Source organism: Colobus angolensis, unplaced genomic scaffold (genome assembly GCF_000951035.1).
Source record: "Colobus angolensis palliatus isolate OR3802 unplaced genomic scaffold, Cang.pa_1.0 Scaffold141, whole genome shotgun sequence".
Classification (NCBI taxonomy): domain Eukaryota; kingdom Metazoa; phylum Chordata; class Mammalia; order Primates; family Cercopithecidae; genus Colobus; species Colobus angolensis.
Genome location: NW_012114500.1, coordinates 3,820,420 through 3,843,154, shown reverse-complemented (window position 1 = coordinate 3,843,154; position 22,735 = coordinate 3,820,420). Strand labels below are relative to the sequence as shown.

Below are 22,735 nucleotides of genomic sequence, written 5' to 3'. Positions count from 1 at the left end.
TGAACATTTATGTGAAGATAAGTTTTCGTTGCTTTGGGATAAATGTGTAGGAATGCAATTATTGGATCATCTGATAAGTGTGTGTGGTTTTATAAAAAACTGCCAAACTATTTTCCAGAGTGGCTGTACTCTTTTACACCCCCAGCAGCAATGTATAAAGGATACAGTTTCTTTGTATCCTTATTAGAATTTGATAATCTCACTGTTTAATTGTAACTGTTTTATTATATACATAGTGATAGTCAATTGTTTTTTTTATTTGTATTTCCCTAATGGCTAATGATTTTGAACATCTTCTTATGTACTTTTTCCATCTGTATATTCTCTTTGTTGAAAATTCTATTCATGTCTTTTGCCATTTTCTAATTAGATAGTTAAAAGCTTTTTTTTTTTAATACTTAGAGAGTACTTTACATATTTTAAGTATGGTTTACAAATATTGTTTCCAGGTTTTAGCTTGTCTTTCATATTCTCTTCAGAGATTTTGTAGAGAAAAAAACTTTAATGAAGTCCAGTTTATCTATTTTATTCTTTTAGTGCTTGCATTTTGTCACATCTAAGAACTTTGCCTAATCTTCTACCTCAAAGATTTTTTCCTTCATTATCTTCTAAAAGCTTTATAATATTATATCTTATGAGAAAACCGTTGGTTCATTTTGAGTGAACTTTTATAAAGTGGAGGTTTTATTTCAAGGTGTATTTGTTTTGGTGACAGATACCCAATTGTTGCTACCTCACTTGTTGAAATGTACACATTTTAGCTGTAAGAATAGTTATTTAATAATTAAGGGAATATTAATTGCTTACAAAATTCATAAAAGGTACAAAAGGTACTAGTGACTATCTTATTTTATGTGCAAAAGCCTTTTGGCAGTTACTAACATGGTGGTATCATGTTAATAATTGTAACAGTATTAGCATGATGAGACTATTATGAGCACAAAATTTAATTTCTTGAGGCAATATTGATAAAGAAGAACAGTGTAGAAGAAAAGTAGAATGGAAACAAAGCAAAGCAAATCTACTGCACAATTTTAAGGGTCATTAACATTTGATTGGGAATATTACAGCACATAATATACTATATTTTTAAAATATAAACATGCTGTTAAACAATGTTATTTTTAAAAGTTTGCCTTGTTTCTCATGTGCTTTTTCATATTATTTTTCCAAAAAACAGTATCTAAATCTGAAATGACTAGGGCATGCTTCTTATACTCCTTCTGTATCTGCATCTTCTTTTGTCTCAGGGTAAACTTGCTTACTACTCAAGGAACTTATAAAATATGTATATCACTGCCACAATTTTTTATTATTTGGAGATAAAAATGGAACTTAGAGAACTGACATTTAATCCAGTTGAAATGAACCAATCTTAAATGACCTGGAACCCTCCAGCAAAAACCCTAAAGTTTTAGATTTTTCATCCAAAGAAATTACACATTACCTAACCAAAGGTACAATTATAAAAGCACCTAACCAAAATGATGACATTATTGAGTGGGAGTAGAGTTTTACAACTTCAGAGAAATTTATAAAGTTAAAAAATATGAAATAACATTTAATAATCATTTTATTAGATATTTTTATTAATTATGCAATTTATTGTTATATACTTAATATAAAATATATAAAACAAAAAATTGATTTGTATCATTTTTATAAAATATATTTTATTTTAAAGATAACTAAAAATTGAGCCACATGAAGAAATACACCATATACTTAGACATCCAAAAACTGGGTTATAGAAAGGGTATATAATATTTTAATTCAGATAGAATTAAACCCTATCACATTAGCAAATAGTACAGTTGCAAAGAAATAATAGTTTTGATGCAGACAGCATGTCTAATAGATTGTGCAATAATTATTTATTCTGAATAAATGCTTTTCTGTATTCCTGACAAGCTGTATTCATTGTTCAAAATTACTAAATTGCAGTTTATTGTTAATTTGAAAAGCCTACATTTAGAAAGCCCTTAAATTGTAATCGTTTGTGTGCCGTGTTTGTTGAAACGCTGTAAAATATTTGAAGCTCTGTATGTCTATTTCAGGATTGATATATATGTTATTTACAACATGTACTTTAAGCTACTTCTCAGTATCCCATTAATTGGAATAGGCAAGTGATACGTGTAAATGAATGCCTTTAGTAGCTTCATTACTTTTAAATCTTTTTACCTCAAAAACTTCTAGCTCAAATATCACAAAATGACTTAGCATATTATTTCTTTATGTCTTTATACTGACAGCATAAAGAAAAAATAAAATTAACTTTACTTATCACAACCACAATACTTGTAAGCAAATAGGTAAAAGAACAAAAAGTCTGAAAAGATATGGTTCAGAGAAGTACAGGGTTAGGAAAACGTGAAAATCAAGGGGTCATTGCCATGGCAACTTGTCTATAGTCTGCCTCAACAGCTACAATTCTCATATGACCCTCATATTTCTTCTCTTCATATACAAGGAGAAATCTCATTCTTCTCTCTTCCACATCCTGAATTATATTTAGGTCTTACTCTTCCAGAAGAAAAAGGGAAAACCGAACCTGAATGTCCCCTGAAAGTGAAGAAATGTCCATACTTATATGTGCAGATTGGTAAGAACTTTCAGTTTCCATTTTCCTCCTTCACTGGAACGAAGTGAGTGCTGGTAAAATTGTTTCCTTTTACCCCCGGCTGGTGATCGACGCAGATGAGAGCAATTGGTATTACTAATGATGATTGATTATTTCTCTCTGGAGTATCTGAGGGAAACCCAGTAACACTTCCTTTTAGGTAAAAAGGAGATACTGGGGCTCAGAGCCCCTCTTGGTTTAATATATGTGCTCTGGAGTATTTTCCGGTGACCGTCTTCAACAAGTAAGAAAAGAGAAAAAACAACTTGGTTGAGAGTTATGTTCCTGCTATGTATTATCTACCTATGCATGTAATATTGAAGATTTCATTCAATGGTTTATAGCAACTCATAGCAAACTGGCAGCAGAAATAGTCTTTGGTTTTTAAATAAAAGTTCTCTAACTGAAACTTTTTGATACTGGAATTATCTTCCTTTCCCTTTCTATTATTCTCTTATTGAGTTACAAGGAAACAGAAAATAGAGAGATTCAACCCAGCAGTATGCTTTTTTTTTGAGGCAGAATCACATTCCATCACCCAGGCTGGAGTGCAGTGGCCCCATCTTGACGCACTGTAATCTCCGCCTCCTGGGTTCAAGTGATTCTCCTGTCTCAGCATCCCAAGTAGCTGGGATTACAGGCGTGCGCCATGAGGCCCACGTAATTTTTGTATTTTTAGTAGAGAGGGGTTTCACCATGTTGACCAGGCTGGTCTCAAAACCCTGGCCTCAAGTGATCTGCCCACCTTGGCCTCCCTAAATTCTGGGATTATAGGTATGAGGCACTGTGCCCGGCCAACAGTATGCTTTTAATGGAGTAAAGCGAGACCCAAGTTGTCTCATTCTAAGTCACTGTAGAATAAAATTTATATAGAATTTATAAGGAATAAGATATTGGCAAGGACTCTGAGATAGATGGCACTGTTATTTGGAATTGCTTACTCTCATACTTGGAGAGAGTGAATACATCACTGCCCACTGCCATGTGATGTGCAATGCTCCTTCCTGAGAGAGTCTTACTTCTGCTTCATTCATGCCTTATTTACAGAATGCCTTGGCCATATGAGTAGCTCTGACCAGTGAAACAGGAGTAAAAGTGATGTATAGCATTGCTCACTGGAAGCCTGTAGAGCATTCATTGCATGGTTGCAGCATTGCTTTTCTTCTTTCATAAGATCAAACTATGGCTGTTCTTTAAGCCTTGGTCCAGCAGTGAAGACAATAAGAGGCAAAGCCGCAACTGAACAGTGAAGGATGAGTAACATGTGCAAGAAATAAACCGTTGTTGCTGTAAGATTGTTGCCACTAAGATTGTTGGGGTTGTTTATTACTGCAAAATAACTTAGAAAAACTATTAGCAAACTTAACGTAAACTCAAAAAAGAACTAAAGTACTCATATGAATAATTGTGCCTCTTAACACTCACATTCTAAGATAAGCTTCCTCCCTGCTTTTTTCTCCTTTTCTTTCATTTTTTTCTTCATTCATGTTTGTGTATATGTACACACATACATAAAAATTTGGTCATCCATAGTAAAATCAAATGTGCTTTTAATAACTTTAGAACTGATCATTTTAAAATACTGAGCATTCTTAAGCTGAAATTGAAACTTGGAAAAAACCACCACAAAGCTAACCTTAAAAATGAAAATAAAAACAACCAAAAATGAAGATGGAGTCAATTAGATCTTGGAATTGCTAGGGCAAACAAAAGAAAAGTTTTAATTTTCTTTTTCCTGAATGTTCAGTTTTCTTTTTTCTTTCTCTCCCTTGTTCAATAAAATGAGGAAAACTCTATGACTATATTTTATTTTCACCATTATTATACACATGGTAGTAAGAATAATAATGCAACCAAAAATAATTTAAGTCTATCTCTATGTCATTCATGGAAAAAAAATCAATAACCATCCTGAAATTGATAATGTAATACTTCTCTATTAGATATGATATCACTAGTAATATTTCTGCTCAGTCAAATAGGGGAAAATAACTCATTTGCTCATCTACTCTCCTTTTTTCTCATCAATTCTTTTTCTTGTCAAGACTGTGCTTTCCCTGGACATGATGAAAACACAAGATTGAGTGCCATCCTATTTATTGTTATGGTTTTCCTAATCTAAACTAAGCCTACTTTTGAAATTTCCTGGATGCAAAGGTGGTTAAATCCCAAATGCTTATGGTTCTTCAAAAATATAAACATTCTTTCCCTCTGGGATAATAGAAAGCATACTTTTAGAATGATTCTCCTGGTATTAATTCATATGCTCTATTTTATTTTTTCCAAACTTGTGTTTATTCAGTGGTCATGCAATTTTAGAAATTAAGTTAATAAATGATAATCTCATCTCATATTTATTCTAATGAAAGAAATGGAAAGTAAAGTGCTCACAAAGAGTATGTGTAACTTTTTCCAGTGCTACCTTAATAAGCTTCCTTCCCCTAACCCTCAAAAGAGGATAGTCTTAAGTGCTTACAGTGAATTTGTAACAAGAATCTCTTTTTCCACCTCATTCTCTCTCTCTCTCTCTCTCTCTTTCTCTCTCTCTCTCTCATACACACACACACACACACACACACACACACACACACACAGAACTGGTGTCTCAGATTTCATTACTGCTGTAGACTCTTACCAAGGAAGAATAAAGCGTCTTCTTTCTCCACACCTTCCCTGCTCCCTAAAAGTCAGAAATCCTCATTATATTAATATTTTTTAAAGTCTGTGTTCCCCCAAGTAAGTAATACATTCAAAAGGGAAATGAACAACATTTTTTAAAGGTGAGATTATTTCAGAGAGATAGGCAGTGAAAGTCCTTTTTTAGTGGGAGCAGGTGTGACTAGTTCAAGGGTTTGAAGTTACCTGAGATTTACAAAAGGAGCTTTGGCATTTCAGCTTGCTATGGAAAAGTGTGTCCAGATGGCATACATTGCCCAAAACTGGGAGTGGGTTACAAGATTGCTATGTGCTTTTAGATGAAGGTCAGTGCAGAGAACTGGAATGGCATGAATATCTGAATTTGGTTAAACTCAGAAGAAACCAGTGCCTAAAAGTTAGTCAACATCACTGCTCAATTGCAGCAGTGAGAAGCTAAAGGAGCAAGGCTAAGAAGAAAATCATGATGAACTATTTTTTAGGCATTATATAAACTCAGGAGTTTTTAATGTTTAATGAGAGAGTCTCAATATTGACTGAATTGAACTTATTGTCAGTGAGTATTTAGAGCTTGGAGGATATTTGATTTAACATGGTGAATCAAAATGAAATTCCTTAAACTTGAATATTATGGCGGTAAAATTAATAACAGTTATACATGAAGCAATTTGGGCACTATTATAAAAGTTTATGAAATATATATTTATGAGGAAGACTAAAATGCTTAGAATTTAGGGTTGTTAATTTTCAGATAATGATTTTTACTGTGTTGGAGAATTAATGAATAGTGGGAACTCCCATAAAACCCTGTGGATTTGGGGAATACCAGTGATCTGATATGAGATTTAGTGTGAATGGGGCTTATTAAATATTTTTAAAACTGGTAGCAGATACATAGTGATTGGCAGAATGTTCATTAAGGGAAGAGAAATTAGCCTTTTTCAATAAATAACTTTGTTATTCGCAAGAGACTATTGAGAAATGACAAACAGAGAAGAAGACATTTAAGTCCCCTATCTCAGACTTCTAATTTCAAAAATGACTTAATCATCTCCATCTGAGAGACAAATACCTACTAGCCAATGTCCTCAGTGTCCTTCAGGAGTGTTTTCCAAATTATTTGTGCGGCTCCTTTGTGAGTCATGAAATCAATCTGAAAAATCACCACAGGCATTTAAAAAAAAATCAAATGAAAATATCTGATTGCATCACATAGAATAGGACTCTGTATTGTTTTATTTTTATTACATATATTTTTATATACCTATACACACCTATAAATACATAAAAGTTTGTGTAAAGAGTCATAATGAAAACTGCATTTCTGACAGAAATTCAGATCAAATGAGTTGGAGACCTTTGTTTTATTTTATGGAAACTTCCATATTGCTCCTAGCTTAAATATCATTTAAATATGGGCTGAAATTTTAAGATAAGGGAAAACTACACTGCCAGTAAAATGATAAATCCCATGAAATCTGTTTGTTGAAGGGGATGAAACTTTGGGTTGATTGAGAAGTCCATTTGGAGAAGATTCACTACTAGAAGAATGGAAGGTGTCTGGGGTCCTGAAATACAAACAATGATGAAATGGGGTTAAAGTCTTGAGTTTGAGTCTATTTGAATCTCAAAAAGTGTTCAGTGCCATGGCTGAATGTCTCAGTAGTTTAGAATAAGCTTCTGTTCAGGTCAGTTTTTAATATACCATCCAGAGGGCTGGTTAAAAGTTTCTACATTGACTCTGAGGCTGGAGGCTTTGGAGACTTGGCCTTGGCCCGAGGAGCCATAGACCCAGGGAGTATGGCCCAGGCCCAGCAGGAGCAAGCATAGGGAGGGGCTGCTCTGAGTAAACTCTCCACTGTGAGCTCAGCCTGGTGGAAACTGAACCCCTCCCTTCAACTGTTCAATTGTTTTCAACTTTAAATCTCATTAGAGAAGAAAATGAGGGAGAAATGGTTGTTCACTCCAGGAGAGAGGGAGTCAGGCACGAAAGAGATGATTTTAGTGACGCAATTTCAGACTCTGCCAGCTAGGGCAGTTGGAGACTTAATATACCAACTGAAGACTTGATTGTTGTTTCGTGTATTCCATTAATCTATACGTGGATGCTCTTCCACAAGATCCCTGATATCCCAACACTTTGGTATCCGGGCAATCCTTTATCCACCATTTTGCAGTGGCCTGCACTACGCACTACAGAACTGAAGTCTCCTAAGGGAAGTCTGAACCTAACACAAGACTATAAAGCATACTGCTCAACTACAAAGAAGACCATTTCAGATGTAGCTGTCTAAGATTCAAGAAAGCATAAGGGGTACTTACTTTACTTTGCAAGTAGGGAAGTTAGATATTTCATGCAGACTTCTCTTGCAGTTGTAGATGCTAAAACCTAAAAGCAGTCATAAAAGTTTCTAGGGCTGAGTCTGCGATGAATAGAAAGACATTTAAGAGGTAACTATCAGTCAGTCTGAAGCCTCAGGGTCTATCAGACAGACAGTAGCTATCAGAATTTCAGACTAGCATCATCGTGGCCAAGGGAGCAATAATCAAGATGGCAACAATCTTGGAGTATAGACCAGGAATGTTCCCTGCTTTTCTATTGTGACACTTGTCCAGAAATTTTATATTATCCTGTGGATCTATTGTGGTGAGGAGACTTCAAAATGAGTGACACTGAATTTCTTACCATCCAGGCAGGTGGAAGTTCGAAGAAGATTAAATTTGATTTAAAACAACAATGGGATATGAAAGCTTGTATGCAGTGTTGTAATGTGATACACACACACACATAAATATATATAGCATATTCATTTAAAATTAATGTATATTTCTAATGCATTTAGTTCTCATTTCAAATTTATTCATACACATTAGGTTTAATGTAGAGTTTATGTGTATGGGCTGTGGAGTCAGAGAGCTACAGCATGAATCTCAGCTTATTTACTATGTGATCTCATACAATTTGCTTACCTCTCTGAGTTTTAGTTTCTCACACATACAATGAGGATAATAACATGGTTGATCTATTTAAGTGATTCTTGATTGCTAAATTTCTCAGAAATTTCTCTGGAACATGGAAAGAATTTAGTAAATAATAGATCTCTTTAAAAGTTCTCTTATTAAAGCATAAGCTATTTTCTTTTTTAAATACATGCATTTGACATTTTAACTTATTTTCTGTATTTTTTATTTGCTTATATATACAATTTACTCTCCAAACTGTACTTTGCTCTGTCACTTCATAAATTAGTTTTCACCCCATGTACCTGTATACTTGCACCCCTTCCCCCAAATTCTATGTCCAAAGTCTGACCAAGAGTTTATTTAGTGTTTTCTCCTCTTCCACTTTCAATTTTGTGTTTCTTATATGGCAGTAAAAATTTTGGACACAATTTTACTTCTAGTTTCATGACTGTCTGAGACTGAGCATCCAGTTCCACTTTATTTATGTATCACTGCATTCTCCATCCCAATTCCTGATACTGGATTCTAGGCTGCACCTTAGTCTGTGCATTCAGTTAACAAACATTTTTTTGCTTGTCTTCTCTCTGCCAGGCAGTGTGACAATCACTAGAGACTGTCACAGATAAAATAACCCCTGATATCCATTGATATAGCTGTAAATCTTGCTTTCACGTGGTATGGCTTTACTAGCCAATAAAGTTCCCCTTTTACTTAAAACAATGTCTTAGTCTATCTGGGCTTCTATAACAAAATGTCACAGACTAGGTAGCTTATAAGCAGCTCAAGTCTATTTCTTACAAATCTGGAGACTGGAAAGTCCAAGATTAAGGTGACAACAGATTCAGTGTCTGGTGAGAGCCTGTTTTCTGGTTTATATGTGACACCTTCTAGGTGTGTCCTCATGTATTGGAAGGATCAACACACCTCCCTGGGGACTACTGGTATCTTTGGATCTTTGTCCTCTCCAAATCTCATGTTGAAATGTGACTCCCAGTTTAGGAAGTGGGGCCTAATGAGGTGTTGGATTATGAGGGCATATTCTTCTTGAATGGCTTGGTGCTGTCCCCTTGGTAATGAGTTAATTCTCACTCTATTAGTTCATGGGAGAGAGGATGTTTAAAAGAGCCTGGCACCTCCTTTCTCTCTTGCTCTCTCATAACACCTCTGCTTCCTATTTGCCTTCCACCTGGTTGAAAGCTTCCTGAGGCCCTCGCCAGAGACAGCAGCCAGCACTGTGTTTCTTGTACAGTTTACAGAAACATGAGCCAAAATAAATCCTTTTTCTTTGTAAATTTCCCAGCATCGTGTGTTCCTTTGTAGCAATGCAAAATGGACTAAAATAGTCACTAATCCCGTTTATGAGGGCCCCACCCTTATGACTTACTCACCTCTCAATGGCCTCAACTCCTAACCCCATCACATTGGTGATTAAGTTTCAACATAAGAATTTAGGGGCCAACTGGGTGGGACACAAACATTAAAGCCATAGCAACCAGTTTGAGTTGTGTTTCTTTCACTTATAACCCTAAATGTCCTGAGTAGTATGAGACCATTTCATCATATACTAAATCCTCACGTGCACTAGAGTCTTGTTCTGTATGATCTATTCTACTGTATTGATTTATTAATTTGTACCAGTCCTTGAACTTGAATTGCATCGTTTTATTATAGTAGCTTTTCAATATATTTTAATGTATTACTGGAAGAGTCTTCACTAATCACACATTCACATTTCAGAGGTAGTATTTTATATGGTGATTTTTCCAAGTGACTTTTAGATTTATTTTGTCTTGTTTTGTTTATAAAGCATAGAAAAGGAATAAGAACTCTGAGGTATATGTTGGTGTTTTTACTTAGAATATATTAATTTTATGTGTTAATTTTGAAGGATTGAATCTATACAGTATTGAATTTGACAATACAAGAAAACAGTGTATTTTTCATTTATTCAAATCATTTACAATACTTAAGTGAATTTTAATGTTTACTTCCATACAGTTATATTGATTTCTAGATTGATTTACTCAGATATAAGAAAATTATTTTTTATACTTATGCAAAAGATCTTTCTTTTTGTTATACTTTCTTTTCTTTTCTTACCTTTTCTTTTCTTTTTTTCTTTTCTTTCTTTTTTTTTCTGAGACAGAGACTCTCTCTGTTGCCAGGCTGGATTGCAGTAGCACGGTCACTGCGACCTCCGCCTCCTGGGTTCAAGCAATTCTCCTGATTCAGCCTCCTGAGTAGCTGAGACTACAGGCGCATGCCACTATGCCCAGCTAATTTTTGTATTTTTAGTAGAGATGGGGTTTCACCATGTTGGCCAGAATGGTCTTGATCTCTTGACCTTGTGATCTGCCCTCCTTGGCCTCCCAGAGTACTGGGATTACAGGCGTGTGCCACCGTGCCCGGCCCCTTTTGTTATACTTTCTAAATTGGTATTATTTGTGTAAATGAAGGATTTTTATTTTTATAGTATGCTATCTTCAGGTATTCTCATTTTAATTTCAATTGTTTTTGTTTCCAAGTATTCAAACTATCACTGCACATAATAAAAAGTTTGCTTCTCACTTAATTTTCTTGTTTAATTATGTTGATGTACCTTTCAAACAATTTAAAATAAAGTGGTAATAATTGTCTTACTCCTGACTTTACTAAGAATGCTTATTACACAATTAGGCATAAGGTTTCTGCCTCAAAAAATTATATACGGATGTTTAACTTTTAAAATGCCTTCTTTGTATTATATGAAGATCTTTATTTGACCGAATTTTATATGATTTTTAATTGATATCAAACTTTTTTTTTTTTTTGCGTTTATAGAATAAATCCCTTTTGGCTTTGCTATGCTCTTTTAACCTTTATTTGCATTGAAAATAATGAGAAAGAATCACATGCTGTCTCACGCTGGATGTTTTTGAAACTTTTTTTTACCTCTATCTGTAGAATAATTTAAATTACAGAAAAATAACTGTTTTTTCAAATAAATATACTTTTTGAGAATACCAGCTAGAGCTTGTCACCATTCTTTTAGAAAAAATGTACTTACATTACACAGAAAGCCTAAAATCCCAACATATCCTAGAGTATAACTGAAATATGAACATTTGTAAGAATAATGAACTATTTGTTTAGGATTTAAGTTGATTAGAACATAACTTCTAATCTCAAAGCAATTTCCATGGTTTTTAACAATTACATGCTTTGTATGCAGAAAAACCTTTTCTTCTATTTAAGTCAGTTTTTTCACTTAAATTGTTTTAATTCTCTAAAATTTCCTCCAGTATTTTTCTTAAAAAAATGTGAATACTAACTGCACAGCACTCGTCAAAAAGAAGATCATGCTGAAAGAATGGTAGAGGATAAGACATAATGGTATGTTCGCCTTGTGTATGACACTGTGATGTACTGATCATCAGCCATATCTATGCCTGACTCTGCCAGCCTATCAAGTGTATTTTTATTGCAACTTGAATATTTTCATGCACACCATTTTCATGAAAATGTTTTACAAAGTTTAGGGGATTAAAATATAATTTTTTCCTATATTACCATTGGCCAAAACGTTTGTACTGAGAAATAAATACATGCTCAGAAATTTGGGTATTGAAAAGCAAGAGGCTTTCTATCAAGAAAACGTTTCCATTTTAAAAACATAGAAATATTTTCTATTCTTGCAAAAACCTATGTGTAATCTTCAAATCTTTTAAAAGTTCACATTCCAAAACAAGTTTTGAAATATTTGTTGCTAGAGTTTCATCTTTCCTAGAGAATTTTCATGTCTACTACTACCACAGATAAATTTTGGAGCACTTATTATTAAGATAAACTTGATAAGACAATTTTTACTTGTTCCTGTATTGAAATTGTACGACTTCAAATATACTAGTTGTGTCCTCCAAGTTATTTATAACTGGAAAAAATTCAACTTCATATTTAAATATTAAGAAATACTTAAATGCGAGTAATAGAAAGGCAATGGCAGTAATAGAATCTTTACTTCTGAGGTAGTTTTAGTCAAAAGTAACAGATGCCAAGAACAAAATGGAACTTATTGAGATAATATTGATGCCTAATGGGATCAGAGACGTTAGGAAAGGTTGACACCAGGACAGTTCCAGAAAACTTTCCAGCAGAGACACTGGGACTTCTTTTTGGAGCCAGAACTTTAATGTGACCCATCTCAAAATAATTCTGTCTCTTTCTCTTTCCATTAAAAACTTTAAGTTCCTGGATAAATAATCTGGATTAGAAGTATCAATTGTCCAGTGTTGCTTTGATATTTCACGGCCACTGTGAGATGGTCATCAGATGCAAGTGTGGTCACCCTGGACCTATTCCTGTATATCAATGACAATAAGCACAGTAAAGGGCATTTTTAGCTATATTGATGTTTTTCAAGGCTATCATATTGCAATTCTACTCTTTCTGGAATTATTCACTATGTTCACTATTCCCAGTAGTGAGCAAAATAATTTTTACCATTTATATTTAATAGTGAGTTGTTTAATTCTATCCTTATCATGGGTGTTTCAGGACAAATATCCTACTTGGGAATTCCTTATATCTTAAGCAGATGAATGAGAAGAATGGAAAATTGGTTGCTGTTTTTTAAATACAAAAATATCAACAAATAATAGAATTAATAACTATAAGTTAAAAATGAATTTTTAAGTCTGCATCTAATATTAAAATGCTATTTTTTGAAGCTGTGTGCAAAGTTTCAGTTTGTAGGATAGCATCCTGAGACTGCACTCTTTTACTTCTAGGAGTTAAAGAGTGTATGTTTCTTTATATTGATAATTTACTTTATATTAATAAACAAGAAAGGCTTAATGACTTGGTAATGGTTACATAATCTGACATACCTTATATAAGTATCTACATACAGACCTCTTGGAGGTGTCAGAAAAAAAACAAGATCTTGAATCTTTACTGATCTCAGTTGAAAGTGAGTTTCTATTTTGTGTGGCATGTATTTAAAATAGTGAACACAGGAGCAATTTGTTGCTGCATAATTATGTTAAACTTTTAAAATTTGACTAGTGTATTTTAATGATAAATTTCTAATAAAATTAAATTACTTTATAGAATTTCAAATTTATTTCTACATTGCAGAAGTTCATTCTATGATGGTTATATTTTAACTTTGAAACATTGACTCTGGTTGAATGTTGATTTTAATTCTCAGGCATTCGACAGTTCACCAAAAAATCTTCCCAGTATACCTCTGTTATAGATAAAATTCTCTATAAATAGTGATTGTAACAAGGGAACATGGTGACTTGCATGCTTTTTGGAAAATAGCCATCTTTTATTAGGAGAAGTCTTCCCTTGACTCAGGAGCAGCTTCAGGATATGCATATATAGAGTAACAAGGAAAGGAGAGGATATATTATCTATTCACTAATTCTGGGAATTTGGGATGCTTGAGGTAGATACTAAATTTACTTCTTATTTTTTTGGATTATGGCAGACCTTTGGAATCTACATTCAACATTTGATACTGTATGTGACTCCTGTTGAACACGTTGAAGATACATGATGTCCAGTAATTTTTACTGGGGATAATACCTACAAATACATAAGATGATGTTATTAAAATACATTTAAAATTACACAAGACATTTTAAAATTACTTAAGATAATATATATAAAGAGTTTAACATAAATTTCAATCACCTTGGCTTAAGATGATTTAACTGTTTTGTAAGTTAACCAAGACCTACCATTTACTTCTTATTTAGTCTGTGGCTGAATTTGGCATTTTTGAAAATCTTTTGATATCCTCTGAAAACTTATTATTATTTGTACTAATTTACTTCCTAATGAAAGCTATTAACAGGATTTATTTTAGGAAGTTTATCTCAGACAGGTTTATGTCCTTATGGAGCTTACAATCTTAATTTCAAAGATGAAAAGGAAAGTTGTGTGTGAAACAGCACAGAATACTTTGCAACTTGTCCCAGGAGTTACAGGGAGCAGCATGGACTGTGGAAACTCACATAAAGTTCTTCAAAATTTACTGTTTCTTTTGCTTCCGGAAAATTGTAATCAGTTCCTCTTTTCCTACTTAACATGAAAAATAAGTCCAATGGAATAGTCCATTGATTAATAAAGTTCTATTATTTCTTCTTCATGAAATGATTAATTTAACAAATTAAATCCTTTATTTATTAAGGTTTGTCTATTACTTATTTTTCCTCTATTCATTTCTGTACAAACTACAGAGATTTATCTTTAAATTTTCTTAGCACTATCAATGTACCTATTTAAGGATAATTTATGACACATCTGTTGTATTAGTTGGGATATTTTAAATTAAATTGACAGAACTTTATATTAAGTATAAATACCAGTTTCAGAGAAGGACTCTTAATATCTTTATTTAGACTATCATATGTTTTGGCTCTGCATCCCCACCCAAATCTCATCACATATTGTAATCCCCACCTGTCAAGGGAGTGACCAGGTGGGATATGATTGGATCGTGAGGGTGGTTTCCCCCGTGCTGCCCTCAGAATACTGAGTAACTCAGCAGAGCTGATGGTTTTAAAGTGTGGTACTTCTTCATTCTTGCACTTCTCTCACCTGCCACTATGTGAAGAAGGTCCTTGCTTTCTCTTTGCCTTCCACTATGATTGTAAGCTTTTTGCATCCTCCCCAGCCATGAGGAACTATGAGCCAATTAAATCTCTTTCTTTTATAAATGACTCAATCTTGGTATTTATTTATAACAGCGTGAACATGGACTAATATAGACCATATACATAATGTTTAACAAATTATTTCCAGAAGAATGTAGCATGTACCATGATGGGTCTAGATTGGACTGTTTGCCTGGAGAAGAGGTGCTGGAGGTAGAAGTTGAAGATGTGTGTATGAGACAAAGGAGAAAACTGCTAACCAAGTCTGACATGTAGTTTCCTTAAGAATAAAACTTTATATTTTATTAATTTTTTTTTTACTGTTCTTGGAAGATAATCTAGTTCAAAACTGATGCTCAAAAAATCATTGTTGAATAAATGAATGAATGGGCAATACTGTTTCCTAACATAGTACATTACACTTCTGAGGAACTCTGCTAGTTTATAGGACTGCAATGATTGTCTATCCTTAGGTCAACGGTATAACAGAACATTATTAAATATTGTGACTCAGATTTGCATAATACAAATTACTATACAATGAATGAATCCATAATTCTTCAGTATATGGTGGTTTTTCTAACTGCATTGGAAATCCTTTGAGAACAAAGATAACAGTGTCTACTTTTTTGGTATCCCAATATAGCAAGTAAATGTTCACCTAGTTAAATTGTGTTTGAATGAAGAGGGCTAAAAATGAGAGTTACTAACCAAATAGAGGATTAATTTGGTAGAATCAGCTCTAGTCTTGGTAAAGCTATATTTTTGTAGAATCTGATATATTCAGTCCTGTTAGTTAAATTAGCTACTTAATTATATTTGTTTATTTTACTTTGTGAGTTATGTCTTCTGTAAAGTCTGAAGATAAGAGAGTGAATTATTATAATATACATCCAAAAATTACATAACACTTACATAAAACTTCTATTTCATAGGGGATTCATTTACTTGTGATTAGATATTTAGAAGATTGCAGCATGTAATTTAAAGATAAGGAATTCAAAATTTTTCATCCACATTTGCATTCTTGGAGAATGAACAACTGTAGACTGTGAGACATGAGTTCCTTTTTCTATACCTTTCTGTACTTTGAATGAGTACTCAAATAATTATCTGATTTCTATTTGTGATATAACCATGAATTAATTACACACGGAGATTCTGTTTTGAATGAATTTTGTTATTCGACATTTTTGTGCCTCCGTAAGGTTTTTTTTTTCTATTCATACTTTAATATTTTACTTTTTGGAATATATTACAGTAGTGAAACATTTATTATTGCTAATTAATGGTCATATTACATGGTACAGAGATATAATTTTAAATACTTATTTTTATTTAAACTATGGAATGCTTTGATTAAAAATATTTTTCTAATATTATAAATATTTGATCCTTGAAAAAATTGAAAACCATGTTTATAAATGGAAATCAGAATCTTTGGGCGGGAGGTCTTTGGCAAGGCAACTATTTTACACAAACAACTGAATCTGTTGGAGGGGACCACACGAAGCCTGCATCCCCTTTTGAACCCGCAGTAGCATCCTCCAGGGAAAGTCACTGTGTGAAGATTGTTTAAATGGCAGCAGTAGGGTGCATAGTAACACTGCTCCTCAAAGGAAGCATCACCTTATCTGACCCAGTCTTGGAGTTAATCAGGCGCCTGCTTCAGCCAGTTGACAATAATGTCTCCAACCATTTCCATTTTTTAGCATTCAGGAGCCATCTGAGGACATATTTTGTTTGTATAATAGATCTTCACAGGATATGTTTTGTCAAAACTTAGGATGAACTTGGTCTTTTGCTGGATTTTAACTTCTGACAATATATAACTGTAAGGATTTCTCAAGTTCTACGATGGTATTGATTAAGCATCCTAACAATGATATCAAACAACATGCTCTTACCTACCTGAGCCATTTGGTAGAATAAAAGGTAACATCTTTTGGATTTGCAATAAGTATTTGAAGTGTTACCCTTTTCATTTAACCTTTTCTGAGACATTAAGTGTATGGTTTTCTTCCCCTATAATGAACTTCTTAATTTAAAGAAGTATAAAGTTCTGTTTGTGAAAAGAGCTATTATGCAGCTTGAAATGTAGGCAGCAGTTACCTTGTTCAGTTTGTGGGAAATGATCCTCTTGGCAAAGCACTCCAAATGTAAAGAGCTGTGAAGAACACAGAGTTGGTTTGATTAATACAGCATGTTCAGTTATGTTTCTGTCTATCATGGTCTTGATTAATACAGCATGTTCAGTTATGATTCCGTCTATCTCTTCACTGCTTCAGTGGTTAAGCATATGCTGTTAGCTGCCAGAGTCAACACTCATATTTTTCTTTCCATTCTGTGAGAAGAACTTCAAATATTATTATTCGTAAAGTCCTTTACTGCAGCCTGTTGGTCTGGACTAAGAACACACATTATTCCATGTCATATTAAGAATTCCAACCTAGAAAGGTCAACTGTTAGGTTTATCACAGTGTTTATGGAGGTGCCAATTATTTACTTACAACTGCAGAGTATTTGAGATATTTTTTAAATTTATAAATTAGAATGATATATTACTACAGTAATTAGCAATGTAGCATCATTATAATTTATCTACTACAGCATATTTTTGTCATTATTTGTCACTCCTACTTCTGTACATACGAGCAAACCAGTGATTGTAAAAAACAACAATTAAGTATAAGTTGATAAATGACAGTATTCATTTCCCACTTTTTTTTTATTATTATACTTTAAGTTCTAGGGTACATGTGCACAATGTGCAAGTTTGTTACATATGTATACATGTGCCATGTTGGTGTGCTGCACCTATTATTATTATTATTATTATTATTATTATTATTTTGAGACGGAGTTCTACTCATGTTGCCCAGGCTAGGGTGCAATAGTGCAATCTCGGCTAACTGCAACCTCCACCTCCTGGATTCAAGCAACTCTCCTGTCTCAGCCTCCAGAGTAGCTGGGATTACAGAAATCTGCCACCATGCCTGGCTAATTTTTTGTATTGGCCAGGCTGGTCTTGAACTCCTCACCTCAGGGAATCCACCTGCTTAGGCCTCCAAAAGTGCTGGGTTTCCTGGTGTGAGCCACCGTACCCAGTCCATTTCCCACTTTTTTTTTTCACCTTTGTTTCAAAACATTTGTTTATGTCGTACCGAAAGCAGCTTTCTAGCCAATCAATCAGCATTTTAAAAAGAAAGGAAAATGAAAAAACTGTTAATCATGAAGTTCCTACAATGTCTTATCTAGACTCACAAAAAAAAAAGTAATATGGAAGGAAACTGATAATATAAGGTACAGTATGATTTGGAAATACTTGCTTTTTACTTTTGTAAGACAAAAATATTATATCTTTCATTTCTTTTTATCCAGTAATAAATGAATTTTAAAAGGATAGAGACCCAGGGTAGAGTAATATGCTGTCATAGTATTCAGTGCTAGCCAACCTAGAAAGTCTGAGGGACACAAGGCTTCTGCTTTTGTGATATCAATTGCAAAGTCAGGAGATTGAAAAACCATCTTGTCTGATAATTCACTGGAAATATCTGCAGAACTTATGGCTACATTTATTACAGAGAAAAGATACAGAAAATTAGCCAAGGGAAGAAATAGTCAAGGCAGAGTCTGGAGAGATCCAAATATGGAGCTTCTGTTTATTCTCTTCCCATGAATTCATGAATGGTGTTATCTCCTCCTTGCCACAGAGTGTAACAATATATACAAAATATTGCCAGTCAGGGAAGCTCACCTGAACCTAATCACCTTGGAAATAACAAAAAGAACAAGAGAAGACAAATGAAAAAAAGGACTGTGATATCAAGACCATTGGGCTATAAAATCCTATCTTTATGTTTGTAATGGAATCATTTAAATAAATAAGAGAAATGTGCAATGCTATATTACTGGCCAAAAGAATACGTCACACTCCAAAGGAATTAGCATTAGGAAACCTAAGTTGAAGAATGCTTTACCAAAATGTATTAGAGTTAGGAAACCTGAGCTCTTGTTCCAGTCTTATAAAAATATCTGTGTAATTACAAGATGTAATTTATTATATATATATATATGTATATATATATAAAAGATATCCATGTAATTTATGAGTATATCTATGTAATTTATAAGATTTTCTATGTATTCAAGCTACTCTGAATCCCAGTGATTTTAGGAGGAAAATAAGATAATTTAATTTACTCTTTTGGGATCATAGAGACATTCGTTGATATTCAGTGATGAAGCCATGCACCTTCTCTCTAAGAAAATGGACAAATGCTCTTAATAGTCACAATTGTCATAAATTTTCTGTGAGTTCAAGACATTTGACCCACATCCCTAAACCTAGTTTACAGAAACTCTAAAATTTGGTGACTTCTAAATAATCTCTCAGATTTAAAATTGTGGATTTATTTATAGCATAACATCAAAATCATATGTGAAATTCTATTTTTAAGTGAAATAGACACATATAGCATAAAAAGTGCAATTGTTTTCTAGAATGTCTAATGAAAGTCAGTTGTTCTTTTATTGTTTCCATATTGTTCAAGTTTTACTATTGTGTGTATAGTGAGAAATATGTGGGTGTATATTTATATATGTACATGTATATATGTGTATGTACATACACACAGACACCATACACACACATGTTGTTTTGTTTCTCTGGCAAAGCCTAACTAATACAACAGAAAATAATTTGTCATTAGAATTTTAAAAGTATTTGCTCATTCTCCTTCTTAATCTACTGTCATTATTAAGTCCAATGCTATTCTTATTCCAGATCCCTGTATGTCACCTATTTTTGCTCTTTGTAAACTTTCAGATCTTATTTTTTACCCATTTCAGACATTCTAAATTTCATGCTAAACTACTATGATTTGGAAAATTTTTAATTGTATTTGCTGGGTGAAATCAATTTGAAAGTTCATGTATTTTCGTTCTAGAAAATGTCATCACACCATTTGGTAAAAACTTTTTTTTTCCTAATTTTTCTAATCTTTCTGAGACTTCTATTATTGAATACTAAATTTATGAATGGAGCTTTCTAGTTTACATATTTTGGTCTTTGTTCAACTTATGGAGTGATTTCATTAGAAAGAAAATAATATATCTCTTTATTAAAGTTATTTATGCTAAAAAGTGATACCTTAGTTTCTAAGAGTGCCTTTTCCTCTAAATTTGTCTTCATTAAGGAAAAATTTTTTAATGCATGAATACCAAATCGTCTATTTTTCTGGATATCAATTTTAGTTGTGCTCAAATTTTATTCTTACCCTTCACTGTTTTAATTTTCTCTAAATTCCTTTATTTTCTTGAAACGTTGATCTCTGTTTAAGCTTCTATCTTAGCAGCTATCAGTCCATATTTGTGAATAGAGCACCAAAAAACTTATTGATAACTCATGTGTGTGTGTGTGTGCGTGCGTGAGAGAAAGAGAGAGAAAGAGGGAGAGAGAGAGAGAGATTTCAGAATGGAACTTATTGAGTGGTAAGCTTTAATGTAAAATGAATGATTGGGAAGGCACTCATCTCTTTCTTTTAGAATGACTACATGTCATTGTTTGAAGATATTTTCTCTTTGGCCAATTTTCCCAGAAAGGAATCTTTGCATGTGCTAGTGTGGCAGTGGGGGCCACATAGAGAGGAGAGCCTGGGGGCTGACTGTCCGATGGTAAACTTTCACTGAGTCTTGCTAGTTTTAGTAGAGGTCCCCAGTATTCATTGAGCCTATTTTCTCAGGTTTAAATTACCTCTAGTTCAAACTTACCAGAGAATAAACACCAGGTTTTCTGAAAGGCAGGCACTTATCCACAATTATGTGAAGGTATAAAGGGAGAGGAGTATTCACATGGCTGTGTAGGACAGGATAGCTGATTGAGAGTTCTGGCGACTTTTTATACAGACTTTCTGCCTATCAGCCTCTTTGTTCCATTAGAACTGGACCCTGTCTTCAGAACCATCTAGTAATTATCTTCCTGAAATGTTCTTTGCTCCTCAACATCAGACTATGCTTCAACCCCTCCCCTAACCCTCATCCTTAGAGGCAGATAAGTAGCTTCTGGCTTCATCCAGTCAGCTCATATGACTACTGTTCATTCCTGAATTTTCTAATTTAAAAAACATTGTGATTTGTTGTGTTCTTTCCTATTTTAGTTCAGGTCCTGTGTTTACTTGTCAAATTTTACCAACATTGAATCTATTCTCAAAAGTCAAAATGACCATCATTAGCTCAGATATCATAGAAATATAGTCTGTTTTCTAAATACCAATAACAATTGAACAACAATGGATGTTAAGTGGAGACTGAATATTTTAGTATTGGTTAGTATGTGTTTTCAAGTGAGCTATGTAATGGAGAAAATAATATAGTTATGGGGCATAAAAGTTTACTAATTTTTATTTAATACTTTAAAAAATAAAATTGAATTGAAATACAGTGACGAAGACTTGGAAGAAAAAGAGACATTGCATTATAATCCTTTTAAAAGTTAATTAGGCATTGTCGTCCCATAAAACCAAGTGTGCATTTAATAAAATCTGTCATAGCAAAAATAAATCTTATCCTCTAATTTTATGCTTTTCTTATAACTAGATATTTTACTTTTTTATCATTCTTATTCTCCTAATTTTTTGTTGGAAAAAAATATAGTTTCCAAATTTAACAATGCATATTTTTCACTCCATTTAAAATCTCAGCTACAAGAGGATATCACTGTAAATTCTGAATTCTCCATAAATTTTTACATATTTAAAGTCTGTTTTATTTAAATTTTTAATTGAAAAAATCCTTTCTTAGGTACTGCGTGTAATTCTATGCTTTCTTAGAATTGCACCTATATCACTGGCACCCAATCACTACGAAATATTAAGAAATAATTATTTAGCAAACATAGGATATATTTAGGAAACCAAAGTTTTTTGTCTGCATGGTATTAAAATTGATTGCTGAAACTATGATGCAGACACATGAAACATTTATTAGTATAATACTTTCTAAATTATCAGGGGTATTTTAAGACAAATAACTCATTTTTAATTTTAAATAAGCCAATGTAGCAGACTGAGTGGGACATTTATTTACTTTTAGAGTCACTAAAATGGTTCCTACTGGACCTATTGCCATACAACAGTCTGAAGAAATGAAATCTCCTGTAATAAATTACAGGTAAAGTTATAATGGCACTGGTCATTGCATTGAAGATACTAGCACTGACAAACATACCAGCTGAAATTGAAATGAAATTGAAAACATATTTTGCCATGTTTAAAACCAAATATATCTATGAACAGATTTTATGTTCTGCTGGTTCAATTTATTGCCAGTTAATAGAAAATTTCTATTTTTAAAAGAGAGTGCTTTGATTTCTGATGCGTATTGTTCTTTCAAAAAGCACATTAAATATTAAAATACTTTTTATAGATGTGATTAAAACTTTTTAATGATCAGGAATAAATATAGAACTCCACGTTGCTAAAATAAAATGGAAGTGGATAACAGCCCAGTGTTTAAAAAAAGGCAGGATTAGCATGATGTATTTATTATTATTGAATTGCAGCCAATCTGGTAAAATTTAATTAGAATTTAAAATATATATACCTCAAAGGTTTTCTGATATTGCTCTGCCAATTTCATTTACCACTGATAAGAAAAAAGACAAAAGATGTTTTTGTCTTTATTTACAGAGGATTTTAGTTATTTTGTGCTACAGTGGCATTTCATATTGAACTATGTTTTTTTCTATAAATATAACCAACTTTCTCTAGACAAGAGTTAATTTAAGGGTGAGCTGAAATTCACCAAAATTTGATATATTTTCAAGTTAAGTTATTGAAAGAAATAAGAA

The 22,735-nt window shown here is 33.1% G+C and overlaps 1 long non-coding RNA gene across 1 annotated transcript; it reads right to left on the bottom strand.

Moving 5' to 3' along the window:
* Positions 1–6,491: 6,491 nt before the first annotated feature.
* On the bottom strand, positions 6,492–17,058 carry LOC105506911. The gene is made up of 2 exons (XR_001001010.1): positions 16,999–17,058; positions 6,492–6,846 (listed from the first exon to the last, which is right to left on the bottom strand). It is a non-coding gene; the product is annotated as an uncharacterized LOC105506911 (long non-coding RNA).
* Positions 17,059–22,735: the final 5,677 nt, after the last annotated feature.